The 12008-nt window shown below is 36.4% G+C and overlaps 1 protein-coding gene across 8 annotated transcripts in view; it reads left to right on the top strand.

Annotated features, from left to right (window-relative positions):
- GTDC1 (glycosyltransferase like domain containing 1) overlaps positions 1-12008 on the top strand; it is a 478402-nt gene that overhangs the window by 92447 nt on the left and 373947 nt on the right. For all 8 annotated transcript variants that reach the window (XM_027591202.1, XM_027591201.1, XM_027591200.1 and 5 more), the window contains exon 2: positions 6446-6509. The gene's annotated coding sequence lies outside the window, so the exon portion shown is untranslated. The remainder of the gene's footprint in view (positions 1-6445; positions 6510-12008) is intronic.

The raw sequence follows: 12008 nt of genomic DNA, 5'->3' as shown, positions 1-12008 counted from the left end.
TCTTCTCTGTCCCGCTGAGTCTTATTAAAACTTCTGACTGATGTACTTTTATTGAAAGGTTTAGAATTTACCAATTTAAAACATTTGCTTCACACTATCACCTCTAATTTAACCAGGCCATTAAACACAGTATTTTGCAAAGCGAAAAAGTCAATAGCTATTTCTTTAAAAAAATAATAAATTGAAATGAATTTTAAACTCTGCTTGGAGGTGAGCAACTGCTATATACTACTAGGTCTTTTGATAGTTGATTTGTTCCTTTAGTATGCAAATTTTAGGTTTACAAAGATCTACTGCTTTTATTTAAGAAATATGCCCTGAGGCTAGATTGGTAAGCTTTAGGGAGATATCTAGTTTGGTGTGAAATAAATAGTTGTTAAAGGATCACATGAATTGGGTCCCCAGAAGATAAAGAGTAGAGCTGAGACAGATTGAGAAAAACCGACTGTATTTCATTTCATTTGGCTAAAAATACCACTAAATTAAAAATGAAGACAATGAATGATGGCAACACAAAGAAAATTAATGCGAATGAGCCTTTTGTTTTTTTTTTTGGTAGATTTTGTGAAAAGTTCTGACTAGCAATTTGTTTAAAGGAAAGGGCTTACTACATCCCTGACTAAAGAAGTTTACTCATCATTTTGGAAGGCTAGACTCGAGAGCTTTAGAGTTTTGGGAGAGAAAACACTTGGTCACGGAAGAAGGAATGGGTTCTTCTGCTGGCCAGTCAGCCCCATCACTTCTGGTCAGTGAGATGACAGATGTCCTAGAACGTCCTCACATTCTAAAGAAAAAGACTCACGGTTGCCCTCTTAGGTTGGAGCCTATAGGTGATCTGGTGTGCAAGTTTAAAGCAAATGATGTGATAGACTTCTAGCTTTGGGGAAGCTTTATATTACCGATCTTTTGCATCTCTGATTTTCAAATGGATTTTAAAGAAAATGTAAATTAAAAAATTATAAAATATATTTCTGTATTGATAGCTTCTATAATTCTCTTTATTTATTTATTTTTTTAAGTGCTTCTGTCTGCCTTTTTGGATGTTTTTAAGTATTCTGGCTCTCAGAGATTGAATATTTGAACAGCACCGTCTAGCAGTTAAAATTACCTCTGTGTATGCATGTTTGTTGTGTATCTCTGGTGGTGGATAGTGAGGTATGGAGGAAGGGGTGATGATAATGTGTGAAGATAGAATGCTAGTCTTTCATCGAGGCTGGAAGTCCCCAGCCCTTTTATCATCAAGGACCCCCTCTATGCAGGTATATATGTATGAATAAATTGATTTCCTTACCTTTTCCTATTCAGCATCATTTTGTTTATTTTTATTTTGGACTTTAAGATTAGCTTAAAAACTTTTGAATTGTCACTATATTCACTGGATTCAAATTCAAAAAGTGACAAGGGCTCTGAAATCTCTCTCTTATGCCGTGGTCCCTTAATACTTTCTTTATACACACCTAATCAGTGTGTGTGTGTGTGTGTGTGTGTGTGTGTGTGTGTGTGTATCTTTCTAGAGACATGTAGACATATATAATCTATTTACTTATTTATTTTTGTTCACATGTTGATTTATATACTTACCTTGTGAACATTGTATTTTGGAAGTTTCTTTAAAAAATGCCAAACTTCACTTAAAAATATAGGCTATATAGCCTCATTCAGGTATGAATTATTTCTCTTAGCTTTTTATAACATTGACATTAGTTTAAGATCTGCCCCTCACCTCCCACCCCTGCACTTTGTGAAGCAGAATTACATGCGAGTCTCTGGGAGGTTCCATGGGTATGCGTCAAGTTCTGCCTTTGCTGTGTAGCATCAGTGGGCATGCGGTGTTTCTGAAGCCCTTACTGTTTTCACGTCCACAGAGTCATGCTTTCTTGTTCTTGAAGAATTCTCATTTGTACATCCTGGGCTCAGAGCATATTCCCTTGTGTTTTCTTTCCTTATTCCTTCCTTATACTCTCCTCCACTCACTTAGTTTTACTTCTAAATTTCCATTTTCTGTGAGCTTTTATATTTGTATTCATATTTGGTTTTATTTGACTTTTTTTTTTTCCTGATCCTAGTTGAATGTATAAGTTTAAGAGTGCTGCGAACCATCTGAGACTGTTTTCTTTTAAATTTTACTTCTATCGAGTCAGCAAAAGGTACTGATTGAGAGTATGGGATCTGGAGCCAGATTGCCTGGTTTGAGGCCTAAAAACATGACCTTGGGCAAGTTACTTAACTTCTTTCTGCTTTAGGTTTCTTGCTTTGTTCAACAATATCTAGTTTAGAGATGTGATAATTAAATTATATAACATTGTTGCATAGTGCCTATCAAATGTTAGCTATTTGTATTTTTATGATATAGTTGTGATTATATTTGATTTTTATAGGATATAGTTTAGCATTTTTAACATCATAATTTTAAATATGTTTGTATATATTTTAAGGAACCTTAACAAATCTTCATTCCAGGATATAGCCTTTTCTTTTAAATAGTAGGGATGAATGTATAAGCTATCAAGATAAAATAGTAAGTTTTGAATGTGAGGATGATTGAATATTAAAAAAAAAATCAATTCTCTTTCCTTCCCTTGTTGGTTGAGAATAGTGTGTATTTTTTTTATAGTGTTGTTTTGTGTGTGTGTGTAGAGCAGCATTGTTCAATAGAATTGTAATGCAATAATTTAAAATTTTCTAGTGGCCACATTAAACAAATGAAAAGAAATTCAGTTAATTTTGTTAATATATTTTACTTAACCTTAGATATCTAAATTCTTATCATTTCACCATGTAACCAATATAAAATTATTGAGCTATTTTACATTCTTATTTTTGCAGTAAGTCTTTGAAATCTGTTGTGTATATTTCCACTTAACAGCACATTTCAGTTCAGACTAGCCACATTTCAAGTGTCCAACAGCCACATGTGGCTAGTGGTTACAGTATTAGCACATTATAGTATATAAACTACTTTTAAATTCGTCCTCTTAGGTTACGGAGGGTTTTATGATATTTTGCAATAAATGATAAAACTAGATGCATCTAATAGGCAGACAGAAGTGTAAGTTTGTAGTATGAAGAGAGCTATGGGAAAGGTTTGGGTTTGGGAGTGATCAATGAATATAGAGATGATAATTGAAATCTTGAAGTCAAGGACAGAATGAAACCATAATATCCCTAAGGATGAAGCTCTAGGGATTTCCTAGAAAAGGAGCCAGGTTAAAATAGGGAACACACCCCATAGGCTGGAGGAGAGCTGCTAGATGGTGGCATCCTGGAAACCAATGGGAGGGAGTTTCAAGGAGGCATGGTGGGCAGGACTGCCAAATGCCACAGTCTAGCAGAGTGAGGAGTGAAAATAGGTCATGATTAGCAAACTTTAGCAATGGCCATTTCAGTAGAGTGACGGCTAAGGAAGCCACATTGTGGTAGTATGAGCATTGCTTGGAAGTTCAAGTGAAGGCAGTGGGTCTATGTTGTTGTTTTATGAATCTTGGCAGGATAGTTGGTAGTGTTGAAAGAAGTGTGCTAATCATGAAGGAGAAGGAACCAGTGGAGAGAAAAAGATTGAAGGTAGAGGAAAAGGAGAATGATGGAACGAGTTTTTAGGAAAGGCATGAATGGATAGGGTTCAGTGCACAGGCAGAGGGATTAGTAATGGAACAGAAGAGGGTGAATTACGAAAGAGGAGTGAAAGCGTTATGAGACAGGAGAATTTGTATATGATAAAGTGGGTTCTTAGTTGTAGGCAACAATTTAAGTTGAAGACAGCTAGCTAGTTTAAGCAAAAAGGGATATGTTACACTCAATTAACAAAAGTGCCAAGGAACTAACCTTGACTATTAATAAGCTAGGAACAGCATAAGCCAAGGGAAACATCCAGTTACACTGTTTTAGTAGAAAATCCACTGTCACTTGCTACTTGGGAACCTGTGATACTAGGGATCATTTAATTAAGATTATCTAGCTGATTGTCTCAGAAGAACAAAATGCCTTCACAGTAAGATTTGATCTCACTGGAGGTGGTCACCACCTTGACTTATTCACTCCTGTTTTCTAAGTCTTACATGGATTTTTCTGATTGTTTGAATCCAGGTCCCATAGAAGGCATGATGCAAATGCATCTGGGAAATGGAGTTTTTAGCTTTGGAGGAAGCTAGAGAACATGCTAGAGGTAGAGTGCAGCCTAAGTGGTTCTGGCTCTGATCTGTCATGAATTAGAGTTGAGATTGACCCAGGGTAGCAGTCGTCTGAAGATTTGAGTGTCCTGGGTGATTCACCTACAAGATGGCTCACACATAACCCTGTTGAGTGGATTCTGGTGGTTTGGCAAGAGGCCATGTGGACTGCCCCATAGAACTGTTTGTCCTCATGATGTGGCAGCTGACTTTACCCAGAGGGAGTGATCCAAGAGGGCAAGGAGTTAGCTCGAGTATCTTTTAGGACCTAACCTCAGAAGTCAGAAACCGTCACTTCCAGGGCATTCTGGTTTTCATGCAAACCAGCCCTCATGCAGTGAGAAGGAACTACCAAAGTCATGAATTTCAGAAGGTGAGGATTTGGGGGCCCTCTTGGAGATTGGCTACCATGCCTCCCCACATTCCCCCTGCCTGCCTTTCTTTAACAGCAGAGATGGATCAAATTTGTCTGTAGAAGGGAAAAACGACTTAAAAAAAAACATAGAATGAAACTTGCCAAGAATTTGGATAGAATGTGGTTCTGTGTTACATCTTAAGGTTACAAAGTGCACGGGATCTGCCAGTTTTTTAAAAGATTCAGAAATGCTGTTCAGTTACTTGTTCTCAGGCTTTCTCCTCTCAAGACAGAGTACCAGAGTACTGATATCCAGTATCATAAAATCATAACTCAGTCTAGGTGTATGTATTTTGATGTTTGGAGATAATGAGGTGCTGATACTTTGTCTTCCAGAATAGCTCTCCAGTCCTAGTCTCTGAAATGAAGAGGTTTGACTAGCTGTCCCTGTGGTCCTTTCTCAGTCTCCATTCCCTAAGACCCTGACTAACTTCGAGAATTGGAGCGAACATCTCTGTGACATACTAGATAGATGTAGGGCATTCTCCCATGCCTCGGTCACATCATCTTATTTCTTTCATATCATGTATTGAAATGATATTGCTGATGTATATGTCTCCCTGCATCCTTCCTCCCCTTCCCAAAATTAAACTCCTGGCCAGGCAAATTTTGTCTTGTTCGCTGCTGAATTCCCAACAACCAGTGCAGTGCCTGGTAGATGCTCAGGGGATGAATGTCTAAAGGAATTATTTTTCAAGAAAATATACTATAAGTGTATAAATAATATACATTATTTGTAACAGGCCATCTCAGAAGTTTTGTTTGGTTTTCTCGTTTTACTTGACTTACGTCTTCTCAGCCTTTACCTTATCTTTTTTATCCTTTTTTTTTCTTCTGTTCTTTTTTGGTGACATTCCAGTTCAGGATTCTTTCTATGGCTGCAACTGTTTTTGTCTTGTTCATAGTTGGTGCCTGGAAGGTTCTCCATCTTGATTTCTTTCTGATATAGGTTATTCGGACTCTAACCACTGTTTAGGATAATTCTCTTAAGAGATGCATTTGGTAATCCTGTGATTTTGTGCTATGTAGTCTGTCTGGGAGCCACATTTCTTATTGCTTTGCTAGCTTTTCCTTTTTGCTTGTCATATAGGATCCTTTTTGGGTGAGTTACTATGTTAGTCTTGACCCTGTCAATATTGATATACCTAAGGATTCTGACTTTAATATTTACAGAACAGGAAAGTCACAATATCTACCCTTGGGTATATGGAAGAACTTGCTCTCTTCACTGTGCATGGCTTGCAGAGAACACAGGGCTGTGTAAGTTAAGTAACAGTTTAAATCTGACATGATGCTCTCACAGAAAGTAGTGTTCTTATACAGATAGAGATACAGAAGTGTCTGTGTACCTCCATTGTTTCCCTGGAGTGAAAACCCCAGACCTGGACTGATTATCCATATGCATTCCAACCTGGCTCTGAGATCTTAGACTGTCCTCAGTAGAGGTTCTTGACAGTTTTTTGGATTATGGAACTTTTTGCAAATCTGACAAACTATTGACCTTCTCTCCAGAGAGACATCCATTTACATAAACCCACAAATTTTACATATATCATTCAGAAGTGCATAGACTCCTAAAGTTCACCCACATACCAAGGTTAAGGACCTCTAATCTGAATTCTTCTTCCTGTTTTTGAGTTAGAATTGATTTGGGAAACCTTGGAAAGATTGGTGGGGGCAGGAGGAAGGTCTTACTAGTTAAGACTCAAAACATCTCTCTCCTTGGAGGTTCTTCTCTCATCTTGGAATATCCAAGAATCAGACTACTGGGTCATTCAATAAACTTTTATCCAGATCAGGATTCAGAATTCAGGCTGGGGTTATTTTGAAGATAACATTTTAATTATGTCCTTTGATCTCATAGGTACCTCTGCATTAGCCAGATTGGATATATGTAAGGAGAAAAATCAGTATATGTGGACCATCAGGTAAGCAAATGGGACTTTGTTTTAATTTTTCCATTGATTCAGTCCTCTGTCAGTATGTGGCCATTTCCTGTCATCTCTTCTTTACTGCAGGGTGGGTCAGTGAGATGACAAATATTTCTAAAGAGAAGGAAGCAACCATTCTTAAGTTTTACCAGATTACTTCGTCTGCTGCTTGAAGTCAGTTTTCTTTATTTTAATTTTATCTCATTATTATTTCATATATTCACACTTCTATAGCAGATAAAAATTCCCTGCTCTTCTTTTTATGTATTATACTTTGGAGAGTTGTGGACAGCTCTCATATTGTTCCTTGGTTGTCAGCCAAGTTAGACACATTTAACTCCTTTAATCTTTCTTTGTAATTCAGTCAGCTTGGCGGCTTTTTCTAGATTTCCCCCTATTTCATCTGCATCACTAATAAACAGAAAAAACATGTTGTCGCCTGGCTTCTTCTACACCTTTCGTTCTTTTTACTTCCTGGTTTTGCGTCAGATTCCTTGTTGAACTAAAGCCAGCCAGGCATCAGTCTTTGGACCACTTTGACAAGACATGAATGCCTTGCCTACAACTATCAGTGTCCCATGCACTGATAGCATCATCGGTATATCCCAGATGGAAGAAAGGAAATGGGAAAGGAGAACAGTGAGGAGCAAAATAATGCATTTTTCGATTCTATGACAGACCGGCCTTTGCCACCCAGAGTAAATCATTGTACCTGAAACGTTTATCACAGGTTTTGTCCTCCCAAAGGGTTGTGCACGGCACTAATTTGAATAATGAGAAGCATGTACCGTGTGTTGTTTGAGGTTTGGCCACCGTTCTCACCCGGTTTCTTTTCTACATTCTCCCTCTCCCACTGCCTTTCCCAACATTAATGACTTGCTCTCAGAATCTGTGGCCACGAGCGGAACGGGGCAGGGGATCATTTTGTTGGAAATTAGATAGGCTTAGGTGGTCACACTTCGCGCCTCTGTGTGTAACATCTGAGCCAAGTGCTTTAGTTCTTGCTATTCCTGTAACAGTCGTTGGTCTTCTTTTAGCAGCCGATTCAGTGGAGATGGGCAGGAGGAAGGGACTAGTGGACCTTTGGTGCTATTCATCACTGCTGTATTAGTTTCACAACTCTTGCTTCTAGATGATGCTGAGCTTAGTGTAAAATATGCCAGCATGGGATCTGGGCTTGTCCCAGTTTATTTTTTCTTTTCATTTGGTTTGTAGAAAATGGACTTCTACCTCTACTTATCTTGTGCATTAGAGAGAAAAGGGTCATACCTCTAGGAGCTAATGGCTTATTGGTGTTTTTAGTCACCAGATTCAGGTAGTATATTTAGTTGAGGCTTCCAACAGCACACACTTGGCTTTCTCATTTGTGTTAGCTTTGCTTCTAGTACAGAATTGAATAGGATAGAAGGGACGGTTTTCCTGTTTGTGTCTGTGGCAACTTTCTAGATGATTTGTGGTTTAATCCTTTAAACATTTTTGATCGTTTATCACCTTTTTCCTTGTAAAGGCATAAAATATTCCGATTCTACTGTTATAATCCCTTAATCAGATTACTTAAATTTGGAGAAATCAAGGTCAAAATTACAGCTGACACAGTTGCCTCTGAATAGTGACCTAAAAATTATAACACTTCGATTAGTTCTTTTTTTTTTTTTACCTGATTTTATGGACTTCCTTCATCTATCAGATTTTAGACAAGATCATGTGATTGTGAATCACATACTGCTTGGTCTCTGGCTTCTTAAACAGGTAAGTATGTAACCTGGACCCCTTTTAAGTCTGATTTTTAAAAAATGTTAATCTCTCATGTGCCTTTCAACTGCTGACAATATTGTACTCAAGCTAATTTCTTTAGGCAAATGATAGATTCTTCAGCATAACTTTTGTTTCTTGAGTCTTTTTAGGACTTGTCAAACATAACAAAATGCTAACCTGACTTTAAGAGGCGAAAAATCCACCTCCCCCTGCCCCGTGCTATATTATTCTTTGTTCTCTGTATGCATCAAAGTGACAATCCCACACTGTCTCAATTGAGGGAGTCTAGCACAAAATAAAAAACAGCCTGGCACTGTTCTAGGCTGGCAGCCAAAATGTTTTGTGTAGCTTGGTTCTGGCAGTGGTTTTCGTGAGGCAGAGGGTCTACCCTCCCAGCACCACTGAAGGAAGGCAAGCAGCCTTAGTCTTTCCTCCTTATCCCATTTCTTTTCCTTCGTTTTCCTCTTTCTTCACGTAGAACACCATTATAAAAAGACACAAACAATATTTCTTAAATAGAAACATCATTCTCCTCCCAACCTCCATGTTTACGAAATGGCATTGTTCCTTCTAGAAGCTTGTGTTTGGATTTCCCTTTTCCAGCTCTTAGAGATTTTCTTCACAGTTGCATTTTTGCCACACGTTTCAGAAAACCCTTCTGAATATTGCTAACTTTGGTCATGTTGACATAGTATTTTTGATTGGTTGGAATCTTGTCTTCCTTCATAGCTTATTATTTGAATGGAAACTCTTGAATGATACTTGCTTGTATTATATGGATCTTTAAGCCAATATATCTCTTGTCGAGACCAAAGTCTGCCATTGTTTTCTATTTTTGTCTAAAACTCAGGGTCAGCTCATAGCTTTTGCAGATTAAATACTCATTTTTAGAATGTCTGATAAGTATTGCTAGATGAGCAAATGAACTTCTGTGAAATATAAAGATGTGTATTTAAAATTTTTTCCTTTGAAATGAAAATGTGTTTTTAGGTTTCCCAATTCTCTCTAAATTATAGACAGTGACTTATTATTACAAGGGGTGTGAAAATGTAGCATTATGATTTTTAAGTGATGATTTGAGCAGGAGACTAGGTTTTCATTATGAGCAAGCATTCTATGAAATTTCGTAGAATGTTCCTCAAAATGTAAATGTGTTTTCTGTTGTATTAAACAAAAACAAATGACTGACTTTCAAGTGGTCTATTTTAAAAATTAGTGTTTTGTAATCAAGATAAGAATAAATAGGCAGAATATGTTTTCTAAGGAGGCAATTAATATTATTTTGACTGATTTTTATTTTAAAAAGTTGTCATTGATTTTTGGCAATAAGAAAATTACTTGGGGAGGAAAAACTCATGAATTTTTGTAGCAGTGTAACACATGTGACTGAAAAAAGTAAATAGTGGTTCCTGTTAGAAGTATTAATGTGAAGCATTTTTATATGCCATATACACTGGGAAATATATCTATTATGGATACATTAAGATCAACCTGTACAATCTAAGAGTTGTTTTTTTTCCCCTAGAGATTTATTTTTAATTTAGAAAATGCTTTAAAATCATGAAAAAGGTTTGTAAGACAGGTATAGGAGAATTATGCATTAAATAAACTCACCTGTTATTTTCTCTCATTCTCAAGACAGGTTCAGCAACATATTGGCTCATTAATTTAACAAAACAAACAAATACTCATATTGCTTTGTATGTATAATGCACATGTTAATAAATGCTACGATTCTCTATCCCCCCCCATGCTGTTTTTTTAAAACTTGTATTTAAGTGCCTATTTCTGTCAAGTAGCTAAGATGAATCTGGGTGGGATGCTTGTTAAGTTATATCAATTAAATCTTTAGGTCAACATTTTATGTTTCAGAATTATGACATTTTTTAGAAGGGAAGACAGTGAAACTTTTTTCTCTTGGTCCCGTTAAGTGCATGACTGTCTTGAATCCGCTGTGCCAAGGTGTGATAAATAGAGACCAAAAACTTATTCTCTGTGTTCACATATATTGAATAATGTTCATTGCATATTAAATACTATGCATCAACTTTAAATACATTTTCTCCAGTGGTATAATTTTTATTTGCAATTAGGCCCTTTGTCTTTTCTGCGGTAGGAACATATCTTTCAGTGACTTAGGAATTGCAACATGAATTGTTGTATTTATTTGTTTATTCTAACTATGCACAGAGGCATAGTAGAAATATATTTAAGATCTGTGATGTTTGAGTGTTTGAGCAGTTGTTGCTGTTGTTTTGGTAAATGCAACTGAGTTGTTTATTTTTGTAGGTAATAAATTTTAGTTTTGTTTAATTCAGAACACATCAAAGCTTCTATATCTTTATAGTTTGATGTTACACAGTTTGCAAGAATTACTGTATAGTAACTTAATCATATTTGTAGCAACATGGAAAAATAGCTTTTTTGAGGGATGCCGGCAAAGTTGGATAAATACTAAATTTATTATTTTAACTAGGATTTTATTTTATTATATTAAATATCATGTTTATAATTATGAATGGTGTTTTACTTCATCTGAATATCAATACAGGTTTTGAACCTTATTCCTGGCTAGGTGGTTTGAATATTTTGTTTAATATCAAATATTGGTAACATGTAAGATAGTTGATTTCTAAGTTTAAATATTAGTCCTCTTTCCTTACGCATATGGTACACACTTCAGTGTTAAATTTCATTAGAGACTATTGCATGAAAGTGTATGTGCTAATTCAGTTGTTTGATTCCCCCTCTAATTTTTGATACATTTTAATTCCCCCTGCCCGACATATTATCATTCCGTAGAATACTGTCACAAGTATGTCATATGTTTTCTGTGGCATCTCACACTGCTCACTTTTTATCCATAGTACCATATGAGTTCCCCCCTTTTCAGGTTTACACTGCATATTTTAAGCTGCTGATAGTGTAAGTACATTGCAAGGTAAAGTGACATTTAGCTTTTTGAGCTAGTCTCAGTTTTAGCATGAGAGCAGGGTGGTTTTTTTTGTTTTGTTTTTTTGTTTTTTCCTTTTTCCTCTGCCCTAAATCTTCCTGTATTTCCCATTAAAACAAAGAAATTCAACAAACAAGCAAACAAAGAAATTCAGAGATTTGGCTACAGCAGCAATTGAAATGCATCAAAAAGTGGCTACTACAATTCAGTTTTATTAATGAATGATCTACATTGGTTCCAGCTGTGTCCATGTGATTAGGCCTTCACCAGGCAGCAATGGGTATTTCCCTATTGCTTTTATTTGATTTCCAAGAATGTGTCATCTGTTACATCAGCCCCTGCCAATATGCCCCCTGTAAAAGTGTTTTGTTTTCTTTTTCCTTCCAAATTTCTGAAGCATAAGTTGAATACCCACACATATCCCTGCCGAAATATTGTTTCTAGTGAATAGTGGCCTAGGTTTCTATGCCTGGTGTTGCATACCAAAATTCCAGAGTATAAATTAAAGTAAATGTTTATTAAGTTTATCAGTAAATTCTCAGAAGTGTGGTTGCTTGGTAATGCTAAAGATAGACTATTTTTGCTTTTACATTTCCATCTTAATATTTTATTACAGTGGTATAATGTGTTATAGAGGTGGACAAGCTTGCAGATTGAAATGGGGATCGTCCAGATTGTTCCCTTCCCTGGACCATATGGTATGGTTCTAAAAGCCTTTTGTATGCTGTCTGTTCAGTTTATTGTAAACTCAATCTTTAGTGCACCTAAAAAGATAACCAAATAAAAAT

This window comes from Zalophus californianus, chromosome 3 (assembly GCF_009762305.2).
Source record: "Zalophus californianus isolate mZalCal1 chromosome 3, mZalCal1.pri.v2, whole genome shotgun sequence".
Classification (NCBI taxonomy): Eukaryota; Metazoa; Chordata; class Mammalia; order Carnivora; family Otariidae; genus Zalophus; species Zalophus californianus.
Note: the sequence above shows the minus strand (reverse complement) of the source record. Positions and strands in the feature narration are given on the sequence as shown.